Source organism: Melanotaenia boesemani, chromosome 4 (genome assembly GCF_017639745.1).
Source record: "Melanotaenia boesemani isolate fMelBoe1 chromosome 4, fMelBoe1.pri, whole genome shotgun sequence".
In the NCBI taxonomy this organism is placed as follows: Eukaryota; Metazoa; Chordata; class Actinopteri; order Atheriniformes; family Melanotaeniidae; genus Melanotaenia; species Melanotaenia boesemani.
In genome coordinates this window covers 4,060,199-4,076,118 of record NC_055685.1, presented here as the reverse complement: position 1 = coordinate 4,076,118, position 15,920 = coordinate 4,060,199, and positions in this window count along the sequence as shown.

Below are 15,920 nucleotides of genomic sequence, written 5' to 3'. Positions count from 1 at the left end.
ACCCTGATCATGAGCCCGGCCCTCAGCATCATTACAACTTGGCTCACTGCAGGACTGGAGCCAGGGTAGAGATGACTATTGGGATGCTTAAGGCCAGCTTCCAGTTCCTTCGAGAGGAGAGCAATGTCCAACTCAGCCACTGAATGCACCTGATGATGAACATCCTGACCCCCCCCCCCCCCCCCCCCCCCCCCCCCCCCCCCCCCGCTGATGCATAAGATGGAAGAGCAGTCAGAGACACAATATGCCATCATTTTGAGTGACGCATCGCCTCCCCATTGTCAAATAAAGACATTGGGCTTTTTTAGTTTTATGAAGTATTCTTTATTTCCTGTAGGTACAAATGCAGTACAGTAGTCAACAGGCCATTCTTGTATTGGTAAAACAAGTTAAATGATCCAGCTGTGGGTGCCTCACCCACCTTTAACTCAAGTTCCAGCAACTGTATTTCCAGATTTGTTTTTCTCATCTGCAACCTCATGTGCTCCATTTCTAAATTAGATTTTTTTATTTGTTTTTGGAGGTACACCTTGTACACCTGTTTCACAGGAAGCTAAAGGAACAAAAAATGACATTGAATTTTCCAGTGCCAGGTCTTGGTTCATTGTAGGCCACAGGCCGAACAACATCTTACTGAAGTAACACAGTGAAGACCCTCTTCCTCGTGTCACTTCCAACATTGATCTGTTAAAGGGAAAAAAGTGCAAGTTGTATTATAGTACCACACAATGATTAACTGATTTTATTTTCAATAGGCCTCTCTGAACCCTCCCTCTCTGTGGCAGCTGACAAGGTGTCTTCATCCTGCTGTAATGCAAATTAAATGAATGCTTGTTCTACTCTGACCCATTATTGAAGATCTGTGGAGTATGAAGAGTACTTACAACTGCATGGAGGTCTGTTATGACAGACCTGCCATTAAACTCAGAGTTTGTTGAACCCACTTTCTGAAACGGGGCCCCGGTCTTGGTGGTGGAGCGTCTCTGTATGCTGAAGGCAGTGCATCAGGAACTGATGGCCTCAACGCTCTCTCATCAGTTCCTGATGCAGTATCATCAACATCAGAGGCCAGTCTGAGCAGGTCGGTACAGTCATGCTCAACCTGTTTATAAGTTCACACAAAAAGATGCAGAAACAAACCACCTACATCTGTCTAAAAGGGTCTGAGATAAAACCGCTTTTAAACTAGGATAACTGAACCAACTTTTTATGGTTTATTTGTTAGAATAAATATGTGAAAACAGTGGAGTTTGAGTGATTATGGAAACAGGAACTGGGAGGAAGGAATGAAGAAGCACTGTTGGCAGTTTTTATGAGAAAAGTCTAGAATTTGAACAACAAAACTTGTGGTTACTGAGCCTGTGATGTTACTGTGTTCAGGTGAATCTCAGGTGACGGCGTGAGGCGCTCAGAGCTCAGAGCTCACAGTTGCCAGCTGAGATTTGACTGAAACGCAGCAGTTTCTGAATTTAGTTCTGACAAATACAGTTACTTGAAAGTACCACCAGGAGGAGCCAGTGAGTTAGAGATGGTGGAAGCAAGGGGGTCGTCCGAGTGACTGGATCGTCTCTGCAAGTAATTGTGAGGAAACATGATGTCACAGTTGCCTGCAGAGATTAAGCAGTCAGAGGAGCTGGAAACACATACTGTTGGGTTTCTGAGCCTCCGTGTGCAAATTAACTCATATTCACATCAATGAGATTTTTTCTGAATCAAACTTTAACAAAAGCCAAAAACAGATGTACAATAAAACTTGATGAAGACCTGGTGAAGAGGTTTATATCTTCTTGACATGAGCAGGACAACTTCACACACACTGATGGTTCTGGATGAGGTCCGGTGAAACTCTGTCTGCTCACTTTCACATTGTACTGGTTCCATGTGAATACCAGTTAGAACAACTATATGAATTTCCTTACAGCACCTGCGCTGTTGCATTAATGCAATTTCCCCACTGAGGGACTAATAAAGTTTATTATTATAAATTACTGCCTGTTGGTCCGTCCGTCCGTCTATCTATCTAAAGGCGAAAACCTCTTCTAGACGATTCTCTGGCATTTCACTCACCTAATAACTTTTTTGTCCAATTACATAAATTAATAAATAAAATTAATTGATATTAACTGAATTTATTAACTGAACAAATATAAAACATTTTGTGTCTATTTGTTTCCCAGACTCCAGTGTCTGGTTGGTCCTTCATCGTCAGTGGGTGGGTGAGCTGCTGTCTCACTGTACAACACAGGAGCTTCCTGCTCAGATAACACCTCCTGGATCTTTGCACCTCCTCCTCCTCCCCGTCCGCTGAGCTGATTTAAATGCTGTTTGAGTCTAAGACTGAAGTAATATCTCATTTCTAATTTTTTCATTCTGATTTTGACTCTGTGACACGTGTTTGCTGACTGATTCAACATTCATATATCCAACTACAGCTGAACAAATAAATCCTCGTTAGTGGAAATTTGCTGGCTGATGTGAGTCAGCATCTTCAGAAGTTCTGTTGGTCTGCAGCTTTCTTTCCCTCCTGGTTCGCTGTGTCTCCAGCATCAGCTGGTTGCTGTTTCCTGATAAACCTGCAGTACGTCGCTGCTCAAAGCACATGGCGCTCATACAGATTAAGATTCTTCCAGGCCAAAAAGGATAAAAAGCTACTAAAAGACATAAAGCTACTAAAAGTGAAGAATTATTTTACTGTTCCATGTAGAAATAAGTAGCTGTTTGTTAGATAAACATACCTCTATATCTCTTAAGCCAAAACTGCAAAAATACAAATAGACATTGTTTAAAAATCCTTCTGTAAAGACCACAATGTACTTAACACACCCTACTTTCAGCCATGTTGAACAGATCTGACCGAACTGGGTGAAACTGATTCATAACTGGATCGAACTGGGCTTATTCTGGACTTGTTCAGCAGAACTCAGAGTTTATCTTAGTTGGGTGCTTGTAAAAAATGGGAGCTAAATATGAGAGAGTAGATCTGGGAAAAGCTTAACAAATCTCCCTTCACACAAACACCCACCGTGACTGAAGCAGACCCGGGCACAGGTGACAAGTTGGATTTGTTCCAGCCCGTGGACTCTGTGGGCTCTAACGGCTCTAACAAGGCAAGATGTGGACAGACAATGCATCAATTAGAGCTGGGGGGTGTCGGAGCAGAGGACAGTAGGCAGTGGACATGGACCCCCTCGGCTCTATTGTCCTGTCATGGAAAACAGAAAAATAGGACAATGTGATTTGATTCTGCTGAGGTGAACTCTAAAAGGCCCTGCAGCAGCGTTAGCTGCTGTCTTCAAAGCATCATCGGCCTCGTGGTCTGCGATGAGCACGATGTGCCTCTGCATGTGGACCCCTCGCTGTGCTTCAAACACACTTTTTTATCAGACTGTTTCTGCTCAACACGGCATGGACTTCATAGCAGGACTGTCCCATATGACAACAGATACTCTTGCTTCATCCGTGAAGCCTAAAAGTTTCAAACCAAAGGACTCAGGCTGCAGGGTGAGCCACAGCAAGCCGAGCATTCATAACACATCTGTGTTTGGAAAAAGGGATGTGAACGTGGAGTAATCTAACTGATTACGTCTGTCTAATTTTTAACATTAAGCAAACATTAAACTTAAAATTAGAAATATTTGTGAATGAACGGTAGTTGTGCATCTGGTTCCTCTTTTTCAGGTCATAACAACAAATCACAAAAAAATCTAAAAAAAACAAAACAAAAAAAACAAAAAAACAACAAAGAAAAGAAAAAAAAACAAAAGAAAAAAAACAGCTCTGTCCATGAAAAGCTAAAAAAATGTGACTGAATTTTACACGAGCTGCACAAAAATGAATAATATACCAGAAAAGCAAATATTCCTTTAGCAAGAGTTGTTTTTATTCCAAGAAGAAAAGTTTCTCTGCATGTCATGAAAATCAAGTGTTCCCTTATTCAAACTGAGAAGTCCAAACTGGCTGAAAAGCAGAAAAGACTAATTTCCTGTCGTCTACACTCGGACCTATATATCGACCTGTTTCAAGAAGAAAATTTTTCCTTACCTCCGTGATAAGCAGCACATGCAAGTCGCCAGGCTGAGGAGCAGTGTGGGAGCAGCAACTGAAACACCATCAACTCCAGCACACACACACACACACACTCACACACACACACACACACAAACACACACACACACACACACACACACACACGCACGCACGCACACACACACACGCACACACACACACAAACTACCACCCCTCTTATCCTCTCTGCAGTTATTTCTTACTGCAGAATCATCTGTTTTCTAACCATGACATAAACTCTGATTGACAGAATCTGATAATTTCTCTCCTGTTTTAATGCTTTAATCCGATTTACACCAGTTCACCACAAAGTCGCTATAGAGACAGTCCAATATAATTATATACCAGTTTAATCAAACTGGTTAGTCCAGTTCTAAAACCCCAGTTCATTAAAAAATACAAATTATCTACAGCAGGAGCATGTCTGGAAAATGTTTTAACAAGGGTCCAGGCATGATATCAATAATGAACTAATTTTTAAACTAAAAAATAATAATAATAATAATAATAATAATAATAATAAAAACCTTATTATTACACTAATTTGATGTAACTGGTCTACACTCATTTGATGTAAAATGTCCAGTAGAATTGGTGAAAGCATGCAGCCAATGACATTTATTTTTTATTAATGGTTGTTTACTGAGGATGATCCTGCGTTGTTTGGATTTAAATGCTGTTGTACAAACCAGTGATGGGCAGTGAGGTTCATGGCTAGAGAGGCACCAATTCCTTTAGAGTCAGATTTTAAATTATAAGAACTCAATATCTATTCAATTATCAGCAGCATATTGACCACTGGTAATGTTTTATATCTCACTCACACACCAACACAAACACACACAGGAACACATTTGGCCTAGAAACATTCTTTCCTTTATAGCAGCAAGACACAATGAATGGAGCAAACTTGCTGTAAAACCCTTCATATGTTCAGTTCCAAACATTAGAAAAAGAAAATATCCCTGCCCAAAACTGAACAGACCTAAAGTTAAAGTGACATTTTAGGAACTTTAACTAACAGTTCCAGCTGTTTTCTAAGTAAAAGTCTACAACATCTTACAGTACAGCTGTGTGCTGGGGCTGATGCTGGGAGCTTGGACTTATGCTGGGAGCTGGGACTGATGCTGGGAGCTGTGGCTGATGCTGGGAGCCGGGACTGATGCTGGGAGTTGGGGCTGATGCTGGGAGCTGGGACTGATGCTGGGAGTTGGGGCTGATGCTGGGAGCTGGGACTGATGCTGGGAGCTGTGGCTGATGCTGGGAGTTGGGGCTGATGCTGGGAGCTGTGGCTGATGCTGGGAGCCGGGACTGATGCTAGGAGTTGGGACTGATGCTGGGAGCTGGGACTGATGCTAGGAGTTGGGACTGATGCTGGGAGCTGGGACTGATGCTGGGAGATGGGAATGATGCTGGGAGTTGGGACTGATGCTGGGAGTTGGGACTGATGCTGGGAGTTGGGGCTGATGCTGGGAGCTGTGGCTGATGCTGGGAGATGGGAATGATGCTGGGAGTTGGGACTGATGCTGGGAGTTGGGACTGATGCTGGGAGTTGGGGCTGATGCTGGGAGCTGGGGCTGATGCTGGGAGTTGGGGCTGATGCTGGGAGCTGTGGCTGATGCTGGGAGCCGGGACTGATGCTAGGAGTTGGGACTGATGGGAGCTGGGACTGATGCTAGGAGTTGGGACTGATGCTGGAAGCTGGGACTGATGCTGGGAGATGGGAATGATGCTAGGAGTTGGGACTGATGCTGGGAGCTGGGACTGATGCTAGGAGTTGGGACTGATGCTGGGAGATGGGAATTATGCTGGGAGTTGGGACTGATGCTGGGAGCTGGGACTGATGCTAGGAGTTGGGACTGATGCTGGGAGCTGGGACTGATGTTGGGAGTTGGGATTGATGCTGGGAGCTGGGACTGATGCTGGGAGTTGGGATTGATGCTGGGAGCTGGGACTGATGCTGGGAGTTGGGACGGATGCTGGGAGCTGGGACTAATGCTGGGAGTTGGGATTGATGCTGGGAGCTGGGACTGATGCTGGGAGCTGAGGCTGATGCTGGGAGTTGGGACTGATGCTGGGAGCTAGGACTGATGCTGGAAGCTGGGCTTGCGGCAGCACCAGCTGCTCATTAAGAAGAGTAAATATATGTGCTTTCATGTCAGTCTCCAAAAATCTCATATCACCAGAAAAAAAATGCTAGTTGCTTTTATAAAATAGAGTAGCTAAAAGGATCGGAAAACTTGTTAAATATAGTGCTAAAGTAGCTAAGATGGCAGCACTGTGTCAACCAAGCTCTGATGTGTGCATTAGTGTATCACGAAATTATGCACTGACAAACATTTCACATTAAATGTGTTAATTTTTTGTAATTAATTAATAGTAACTATGGTGTTAAAGTCCCACATCTAGCTTTTTGCCAAAGGCTAGAATGAAGTGACAGTTGCATCACCAACCTTCCTCTCACTGGAAAACCAGCTTTATCACCTGAGCCACCTGAACTTTTAGCTCTTTTCTCTCAAAGTGAGAAAGAAACTGAAATAAGCATCAGCAGACTGATTTTGAGGTTGCTTTCCATAATAAAGGACTTGTCTTGTCTAAAGTCTAGATATTTTTTATTATTTCAGGAAATCTCACCAAATGGTTTTTTACTCATATTAAGACAACTCCTTTTGTAGTGTGATTTGGTACTGGAAGGTCTTGAAACAACATTTCACATCTAAAATTGGGTGTGATAGATAGAATATGATCTCAAACAGAATCTCGGTGAGATGATTTAACTTGACTAAGTATAAAATAATCTATTTAAATATTTAGTAATTAAGAAATAAAATGCATAATCTAAAAATAATAATCTCACACATTCTGTTCTTGTCAAGTATATTACTCGCAAAACAAGATCAAAAAGACTTTTTGGACGGATATAAGATTGTAAAACTTGGTTAGATAGACAGTTTTTAACATAAAAGAGGTTCACTGTCAAATTCCTCTAGCCCTACGCCAAGTAAAGACACCATTGGATTGCATCCATCCTGGGAGCAGCAGAACAAGCCGATGATGAAGCAGAAGTGTTCACACTTCTATTTTTAAACTAATCAGTCCATGATTCTGTGAAAAAGTTTATGTTTCTACACCAAACACGACATTAATTCTGCATGTATTAACAAGAAAACAACGCTGGGAAAACATAAACATTTCATAATTTGTTTGGTGGTGTGATGCAAACAAATCAACACAGATATCTATTTTACATTTTTATTCGTTACGTTTAGGACAGCATTCAAAGCTGAAAAATTACTATAAAGTGCATGTTTGATCATACATTGTATAAGGCAGGGCTACTCAATTAGGTCCCACGAGGGCCGCAATCCAGCAGGTTTTCCATGTATCCCTGCACCAACACACCTGAGTCAAATTAGGTGGCTCTAACAGCCAATCAGGTTCTACACAATGACTCATTAATTTGACTCAGGTGTGTTGGTGCAGGGATACATGGAAAACCTGCTGGATTGCTGCCCTCATAGGACCGAATTGAGTAGCCCTGGTATAAGGTATATTGATATCTAATTATATGAGCTGTGGAACAACTATATTCATATCTTGCACATCGAGCCATAATTTCTCATAATTCACACCAGAAACCACCAGCCTGCCAACAAAATAGCCAAACTATTTTAACCACATTTCTCTGGAAAGAGAATTTCTTCTAGAACAACACCCAGTTACAAATTTGGAAACAAATATTATCAGAACTTCCCTGAAAGAGCAAAGTCTCTGCCTGGCTGCAGGATCATCTCCATCTACACCTGTTTGCAGCTAGGGTTCCATTCTGGAGCCTCTTCTGTTTAACATGCTCTACGTGCTCCCACTGGCACACGTCATAAATAACAATAAAACTGGTTACCACAGCTACGCAGATGACACACAGATATATATTACAATGTCACCAGGAGACCGAGGCCCTGTACAGGCTCTTTGGTAAATGCATTGAAGAGATTAATAACTGGATATGTCTAAACTTTCTTTAGTTAAACAAAACCAAAACTGAGGTGATTGTATTTGGAGCCAAAGAGAAACAATTAAAAGTCACCACAGAACTTCAGTCTATAAAGTGTAGTGATGGACTGAGACCTAAACTTTGAAAAACACATGAAGGGAATCACAAAGTCAGCCTACTATCACCATAATAATTTATCAAGGGTAAAAGATCTGATGTGTCAGCAGGACCTGGAAAAACTAGTCCATACTTTCATGTCAGCTTGATTATTGTAACAGTGTTTTTACAGGTTCTACCTAAAACAATTAGACACCTGCAGCTTATTCAGAACTCTGCTGCTCGAGTCCTCACTGAGACCAAGAAAGTAGACCACATCAGTCCAGCTCCAAGTTCTTTACACTGGCTGCCAGTCGGTCAGAGGATAGACTTTAAAGTTCTGCTGCTGGTCTATAAAGCTCTGAATGGTTTAGGACCAAAATACATCAGAGACCTCTTGACCCAGTATGAACCTACGAGAACCCTCAGGTCATCTGGATCCAGTTTCTTATCAGTTCACAGAGTCAGAACCAGACATGGAGAAGCTGCATTCAGCTTCTATGCTCCACATAAACACTCAGTTTATTTAAATCCAGGTTAAAGACCCACCTGTTCTCTGCCGCATTTCAATAGTTTTTATTTAGAAGTCAAAATCTGCATCTTTTAAATTTGACCATGTTTTAATAGTGTTTTATCCAATGTTCTTTCTTTTTCTTTCGTTTTTAATGTTAAATTATGCTCTTTGTATTATGTAAAACACTGTGAATCAAATAAACTTGTCTTGATTTGCCTTAATCATCCTTCACATAAAAAACAAACCTGTTCGAATGGTTTTATAGGGAAATTGTTGGTATTCATGTACAGTAAATGAGCACAGAGTGCACGAGAGAAGCAACAATTTGAATTGTTGAGCTAAATGTTAACAACAGGTTGCTACTGTTGGTGCCAAATTAATTATCCTGCTTTGGCTTAGCATATTAGCATGTTAACACTGGAAATCTTTGTTTTCTTTTTAAACTGGAAACCATTTTACTGATAGTGCTGATCCATCTGATTAATGTGGAGACAGTGCACTCAGGTATTGCACATACTGAGCATTTATCAGAATTAACTTCAAAAAGCTGCTAAGTCTGGGTGTTCATCTGACTTTTAAACATTATTTTTGGTTACTTTTATAAGAAAGCAGCTTGCCATGGCTGCATGTGCATGAGCACATGTGACCTTTGACCTCTCGAGTCACTGATTAACTGCTTGCTTGTGAAAAAGGTGTGAGCATGGCCTTGATGTTGGTGTGTTTTTCTTATCAGGCAGCAGCTTCAAACGCCTGCTGTGTTTTTTGGGTTTTTATTTCTGATCCATCACCTGGTGCCTTCCCACCAGCCAAATTCTGACATTATTCTACTAAACCTCAACGTGCTCCAGTGAATCGTTCAGAAAACTAATATCTATCTATCTATCTATCTATCTATCTATCTATCTATCTATCTATCTATCTATCTATCTATCTATCTATCTATCTATCTATCTATCTATCTATCTATCTATCTATCTATCTATCTATCTATCTATCTATCCATCCCTCCCTCACTCTCCTATCTCTTCTGGGTAGGCTGGGTGGCTATTCATCTCCAGCTCAGGTCTTCTACCAGGGTCCTGGGAGCTTGAGGGCCCTACCAGTATCTTAGCTGTTGTCTGGTTGGTTTGATACCACTCAGTGTCACCTGGTAAGGACAACACAGTTCTCCTGTCTCTGCTCTCAGGTCCCTCACAACATCAAGGCAGCTCTACCGGAGTTTATGCAGTGGTACGAGGCCTCAAGCTCAGTGTGAGCAAACCCAAAGAAATGGTGGTGACCTTCACTAACAGGCAGAGAGCACTGGCAATAGCATCCATTACCACAATCCATGGTAAGCCTGTAGAGCTGGTGTAAAAAAATACAAATATTTGTGCAACGTCTTTGACAGCCTGCTGAAATTCTTCTCTAACACAGAGGAGATTCTTCGGAAATGCTACCAGCGGCAGTATCTCTTAAGCAAACTCAATTCCTTTGGTGTCAATAAAAACATCTTGCTAAATTTGTATCACTCTTTCATTGAAAGCATGGCCACGTTTTCCATAACCTGCTGGTTCCACTCCATTAGCCTCCAAAACAGAAACCGCCTAGAGGGCACAGCCAGAGTCTGCTTTAAGATCAATGGACAGTCGACAAGAACTCTCTCCTCCATCTATGAACAGCAAACTTTCAGGCTGGCCAACGGGATCATGCAGGACCTGTTGGCCAGGTGTGTGACCTCATAACACAAACTGATTTGTATACATATGATTATAAGGTGCACTACTGAATGCACCTATAATCAGCACTGCTTCTTTTCATTGTTTTATGCAACCGCTCACCTATTTGTTTATTTATTTATTTATATGAGTGTGTGTGTGTGTGTGTGTAGGGTGTGTATATATAGTATCTGGAATGTGTATATATAGATATATATGTCCTTTTGTATACTGACACTTGGCACCTACTTTTTTAGTGTACTGCTGCTACGACTGTGTTTTAAATTGCCCTGTGGGACAAATAAAGTTTTTTTAATTTAAATTTGATTTCTGGATTTGATCCCAGTGAGAGGCGTCGAGCAGGTGTAAGCATACTCTTTGCTTCTCGACTTGGCGCCTGTACAGTGGACGAGAGGGTAGCCTCCCTCCACGTTCGGGTGGAGGGACGGGTTTTATCTTTCATGATCCATTTAAACTTTGAATGATATTTTTAGGTAAAAGCAGGCCAGAGGTGTAAGTTTCCAAAGTAGGCTGGGTTTTTGGCTCATATCACACTATTCCCAATCGAGACACACGTTTTTATATAAACAAAGCTGTAGGCGGAGTTAGATGTTGAAATGACTTTTAAAAAAGTAATAGTAATATGTGTGCCTAAGGCTTTTAGCACTGGCACTCATAATAAACGAAAGAAGAAACAAGAGATAAGACAAAGACAAGACAGAGTCAAAATCAGACTGACTTTTACTGGCTGAAGAGGGCTCAGAGGGCAGGTAGGACGCAAGAGGGACCATGGATTAGCCATCGTTAGGGGGAACCTTACTAAGAAAATCTGGCAAAGTTCAATAGTTCTGCTTTAAGAAAAAAATACATAATTTGATTCAGTAAGACCAATGATATTCCCATATTTTCCATCCTAAAGTGCATGTGTGCCCTAATGTGTGTCCCACATGCAGGACCTGATCTGTGATCTGTGAGTGGATATCTGCTATTTACCAGCTTCTTACGTGACCTTCAGGTCAAAGCTTGCGGTAACTGTGGGGCATTTCCAGGTATGACTAAATGAAGTCACACCTGCAGTAGTAATTTAGTTCCTATCTGGGTGTTCTAGTTCTAGTTCTAGTTCTAGTCTGACCAACACAGTCAACATTTTCTAACATGACACAAATGCACCGATCGTAAATCAGTCTAAAACTCTAAATGAAACTTAACTTATATAATGCAGTTATTTCATATTTTCATGCAGTGTTGTGCTAGTCACTGAAAAAAGTAACAGTTATTAGTTAGTTACATCAAAAAGTAACTCAGTTACTTGGTTGATTTTCCCATGTCGTGCTGAATCATCACTATAAACAGGAAGAAGCTAACGGTAGCTGGCCAAAATATTTTAATTTAGCTAGTAACGGAGTAATGGTCACCCAGTTACTTCATTTAAAGAGTAATGCATTAAAATGTTAGTTACTAACAAAAGTACTGGCATTACAGTAATATGTTACTACCCATTCATTATACAAACCTACTTACACAACAGGTGCTGATTTCCTTTGCTTTTTATTTCTAAGCTGCAGGTTAGCTCACAACAATCACGCAGCCTTTTGTGGAGTTTTGAAAACCGATATGATATACTTTATTGTCCCCATAGGAAAATTTACTCGGGCTTGATACTGTTGCCTTCACAGTAACAACAACACAGTATCACTCAGTGAAAATAACAGGTAGTAATTCAATTGAAGTGAACCGAGTGAAATGGGCCTCATCCTCGCTGTGAAGCTGCACACGGGTAACACCTCCACAGAATGAGATTATAAAACCATGTAATTCAGATTTGTTTGTGATAGCCACTGATTTCCTGTTTGTTATGCACCAAACAAACTTTTTTATTGCACATTGTGGGGGATTAATTAGTCGTATTACATTTCTGTTTGTTTGTGTGCTAAAGCTAATAAAGTCTGGAAAGTGCCAGCTACAGCTGGACTCTAGTTCAGTGGTGATGCTTCAACCCTGTGGAGACAGTGAGGAGTGTCTCCATCTAGTGGCTGAGAGCAGAACTACATCAGCTGTGGTTTTCCTCTGTTCAGGAGGATCAGTGTTCCTCTGATAACACAAAATACGTCATGTTTCCAGAAGCTTTTGTAGTGCTGTACTTGAAGCAGGTGATGCTTATACTACCTACATGATGCTAATAATTAGACACTACACTTTCATTTCTATACAAGTGATGTCTGAATAACATGCTACAATGTGGTTTTACCAAAGAAACTCAGACCAAGCTGAATATTTAAGCAGTTTATTTCTCCATTTTCTGTAAACTTATCAGCAGCTTCAAACCTCCTTCATGATAGGTAAGTTATGCAATAAGGACTAAACTGCTTTGTCTAAAAGTGGGCTAAGTTTAAATGGAGATATTGATCGATTCATGCTAAGATACAATCACCATTTCTGTATTTAGAGAAAAATATTGCTTGTTAAAATTATTCAGTTGTTGTAATGATTATGAGATTAACTGATTAAACTTTTGCCTTGGCCTTTGGCTGAGTACAGACACCCTGTTGGAGTTTTTATGTTGTTCCTTTGTGGGTGTCCCTATGTTTTTATATTTTATTGGTTTGTGTAACGAACTTTGGAGGCCTTGGTTCTATAAATGGGCTATATAAATAAAATTAACATTGACATAAACTCCCTCACATCTTAGCCAACTATTACTTTATAAATGTGTGTGTGTTGTTTTGTGAACAATTTGCATAAATCATTTTAGTATTTTTACATTATTTTTTCATTTATAGTGTTTAATTAGGAAATTAAGTATAATGTTCCCAATAACAAGAGACAGATCAGAACTTGCTTAATTGAGAAAAAAAAAAGTCTAGTGTCTAATGTGTTTTTACAGCAGCTGAGACCATGTTATCAGAGCAGGATGTTCTTCAAACTTCAATCTGTCTGGAGGCAGCAACAGTCTCTGAAGCAGAAGAAATGCATCCACATCATAAACTACTGGTTACATTTAAGGAGGGGAATTATTTAATGAGGAAGATCTGAAAAGGTTGAAGGTTAAACTCTAAAACAGGCATGTCAAACTGGTCCAGCAAAGGGCCGTGTGGCTGCAGGTTTTTGTTCCAGCCAGCCAAGAGCACACAGTTTGACCAATCAGCTGTCTGAAGACTGAGATCAGTTGATTGAATCAGTCAAATTTGGTGTGCTGCTGCTTGGTTGGAACAAAAACCTGCAGCCACACGGCCCTTTGCTGGACCAGTTTGACATATGTGCTCTAAAAAGTCAAGTTTTGGCCAGTTAGGGACGAGAGTTTCTTTCAGCTTCACCTGTTGACCAAAGTCAAGCCATTTCTCAGGTGTAATGACCTTGAAACAATAAACCCCACCCCCATCAGTTCATGCTAGGCCTATTGCAACGAGCTCTGTATTGGAGTAAACCAGGTCTTTCTGCACCATCTACAACTCGTGCAGAAGGCAGCTGCCCGGCTCCTCACCAACACCTGCAAACATGACCACATCACTGCTGTCCTCTCTACACTGGTACCAGTTCAGTTAGAATTCAGTTCATAGTCCTACTGTTTGTTTTCTGTTCCATCCATGGCCTTGCACCTCTTTATCTATGTCACATGCTGACTCCTCACCAGCCAAGCAGAGACCTGCGCTCTTCCGAACAACACCTGTTGGTGGTCTCACGGTCCAGGTGCAAAGTAACAGTAACAGTGGGATGATCGTGACTTTGCAGTGGGCCGAAACTCTGGAACTGTGTGTCCCTGGAGTTACGCTCCATCATGGATCTGCCCCTGTTTAGGGCCAGATCAGCCTTGCCTTACTTTAATGTAGGAAAAAAATAAAAAGTTTGTTTGTTTGTTTGCTTGCTTTTTCCTGTGGTGTTCCATGCAGGACCAATATGAACATCAACAAGTTATTTTGATGTGGGTACGCAAAATATTAAGGATTTGGAATTTCTAGTAAATAACTATGTTGACTATATTTTATCAATTGGCATCAATATGAAAAAACCTCATGAAACATTTTCAAAGACTCTTCATTATAAAAAGATGGATAGTTTATTTAAATCAAAGTTCAGGTAAAGTACATTTATTATTTATAACGGTAATGTAAAAAATAAATAAATAAATAAATAAAAAACCTGATTTTAAATTGTCTGTGATTAATCTGACCGTAATAAGATTATGTACCTTGGGCATTTTATTACAGGTCAAGTGACGCGATGAAGACATCTATAGGAGCAACGACTTCCACCCAAGTCCGCCTGCTTATTTTGCAGAATAGATTCATTTTCTTGCAGATTCTTTTCAAAGTCCTCATACAAATGATAATATGGTGCTGATGTGCCACAAGATTAAGTATCTCCTGGTTTGTGAAACCTGCTGAAAACCTGAAAATGCTCTGCCGCCCTCATTTTAACAACATTTCTCTTCTTAAAGAACTGGTTAAAGTATTACTCGTAAAATTACGACTTTATTCTCGTAATACTATGACTTTATTTTTTGTAATATTACTTTATTCTCGAAGCCTGTGAAAAAAATGTTCTTACTTTGGCCCTAATACTCTGTCGTAGGGTTGGATATTTGGTTATTTCTGTTTGTTTTGTTGTATTTGTTTTTCTTCAGGAGATTTTTATATAACATACATTTTAGTATGTTATATTTGCACCTGTGCCTTTAATAGGGCAATAAAGTAAAAAAAAAAAAAAAACCCGAGGACCCCATTTATCAAATGTAAGGTGTGCCTGACTGATTGCCGGACTTTAAAACCTTTCAACTTATTTCAGGGTTTCAGTTTAATAACGTGTAATCAAATCAAATTTCTTAGACAATACACCTGTAGAAAAAATACGCCCCAAATTTTTATGTTGTATATTCATGACTGTTAGTTTGCTCAATAATGTTGTGAAAAATATATTTTTCAGGCATTTTTAGTCGCCTTCACACCGGAATAGGACAACATGGACGGCGAAAGAGCAACAGCTGATCACTGAAGGTGAGATAAGTTGACTTAGATAATCACAGGTAACATTATGTATCCACTGTGATTTATATTAAATTAATTTCACCACACTGAGCTTTGTTAGCAGACAGTAAGCGGGGCTGGGTTAACAGCTAGCATTCTGCGAGCACCATTTCATTGAAAGCTTTGTTAGCTGCCCCAACTGTTAGCAGGTTAGATAACTTATCAGAATATTCAAAGTGTAGCTGTTTTATATCAGGTAGTAACAGGGTGAAATGTGTTGTGCTATCCTTTATTCTATGATAAATTTATCTAAATTATTCTACTCGAAATTTTCGAGTTTTCCTCATTTGAATCTATGTACTTACACAATTCTTTTAGTTATGTTTGCTGTCCAGCTGCACCTTGAAACCAAAGCCTACTCGAATGTTTAAGCATTGTAAATAATGTTTGTAATACTGTAACCTGTGAATACATGTTACTATATTTAACACTTTTTTGTGTATAGATCTTATCTAACCACCTTGTAGTGTCAGTGCATCCCTGTAAACAAGTCAGACTTGTGTTCCTGATGATGTGAACCAGACAAATATTCT